Source organism: Ochotona princeps, chromosome 7 (genome assembly GCF_030435755.1).
Source record: "Ochotona princeps isolate mOchPri1 chromosome 7, mOchPri1.hap1, whole genome shotgun sequence".
Lineage (NCBI taxonomy): Eukaryota > Metazoa > Chordata > Mammalia > Lagomorpha > Ochotonidae > Ochotona > Ochotona princeps.
The window spans coordinates 42,720,748-42,722,816 of NC_080838.1; positions in this window are offsets into that span (position 1 = coordinate 42,720,748).

The window sequence follows — 2,069 nt, forward strand, 5'->3', positions numbered from 1 at the left end:
TAAGGTAAAAGGATAATGCAGTTCAGCAATACAGGGTATGATTTCACGGAAAACTTGAGCAGGTATAATTTGTGCGACATTAATGTGCCAGTTTTAATAAATAGTGAGGTGTTCCTCTGGCAAATTTGAAAACATGACTGCTTGAATTTGTTAGGCTAAATAAGTCAGCACACAATAGGTAGAAACACATTGTCTCTCCTGCCTAGGAGCACTGCATAACTATTTAAAATATTGTTACTGAAATTAAACTAGTTAAAAACCATCCATGAAGAGGACTGGCTAGAATGTAAAACATAAATTCTAAAGAGTGGAGGGAAAAGTTAAGTTAGGAACATCTCTACTGAGTAAACAGACTTTGTTATGTGGCATACAGGATCCATTAGTTCTGCTGAGACATGGTCCTCATTCCATTCACAAATAATCTTACGAATACAAAAATTACTTATCAGGGACACGATGCCCAGAATAAAGACAGAAGGGGTAAGAACACTCATTTCTGGAAAAACAAATCCCTACCACACTGTGTGGATCAATTCTATTCCTGGCAATATTTCAACACTCTAACGTACCCGTTTATTGAGGTCATACAGCTCTGTATAAACTGTTGTTATTCTCAAAGGAATTCAAGTTGTACAGCATGGACTCAATCTGGCTTCAAAATAATTACTATTAAGTAGTGTAGACTTAGCATCTCTGAGAGTCATCTGCAGGTGCAGGTGTTTGGACCTGGAAAGCAAAGATTGAAGGTCTGATTGAAACTAGCTAAACACTTGCTAAGCAAGGCTTCTTGTGAGTTTCTGGCCTTCCCTTGCCCACATTACCTTGCTAAAATGCTTACTACTTTTATCACTGCTGCAAACCCCGTAAGGTGTTTTCTAAATAGGAACCTACCTTTCTTTTAAAAAAATAACTACCACAGATTATCTGTTTGGTGGCTACTTAATGCCCTTGCTCCAAAAAAGATAGATACAAAATCCTAAGTTACATTAAATTAGTACGTTCTAAAAGGATTCATCTTGAAAGAACAATACACATGGATTTCTCTTAAATAAAAACTAGTGTTCAATAATGGGCAATCTTGTGTAATACAGAGTGATACAAGAGGTCAACTTTAATTCTGGTTGAGTTTGCAATACATTTACACAAGTACAAAGAAATAATCACTAAGGAGGCAACAGCAATCCAGCCTGTAACCTAATACCACATCCCATGCTGAAAGTCTTAAGGGCAGAAAACCAGTCAGCAGCTATGAGGGTTAAGTGCTTTTCCCTAACAATGAAAAATGTTTTTTTGTTGATTCCTTAAGAGCTCTCTTTAGTATCACTATATAAGCAAAACAGAATTAAATTTTCTTTGAAAAACTTTCCTTATCTTCTTTGAAAATAAGAACAGAAGGGACTGGCTAACAGTGTTTTTAAGCAACTTAAAAACTTTCTCCTTCACAGCTTTCTCTAGCACTCTTTGTTAGGGATTTTCTTTTTAAAGATTTATGTATCTGAGACAGAAAAATCGTCCATCTGTTGTTTACTCTCCAAATGGCTTCAACAGCTGGGACTTGGCCAGGCTGAAGCCAGAATATGACCTGGATCTCCCATGAGGGTGACAGGACCTCAAGTACCCCTTTATTATCCAGTATGTCCCAGGTACATCAGCAGGGAGTTGAATCAGAAGTGGAGTAGCTGGGGCTCAATACACTCTAATTTGAGGGTGAAGGTGTTCAGAGAAGTTGCTTAACTCACTGTGCACAACAAAGGCCCCTGACACGGGTTTTTATTGTGATAGGGACCCAACTACGTGAGCGATCACCTGCTGTCTTCCAGGGTGCACATTAGCAGAAAACTGGAATAGAGATTGGAGCCACCCTGAACTGGGATACAGATATCCTAACGGGTATTCTGAATGCTAGGGCAAATGTTGGCCCCACTTTTAGGGCTATGACTTCTTTTTATGTGGTGACAAGATGATGATGCACAAAAATAAAAAATTACCAATCTTCAGTGCTCTCAACCAAATTTATTACCAATTATTTTGCTACATGGAAAGAAAAGGATCAAATACACAATAGGTAA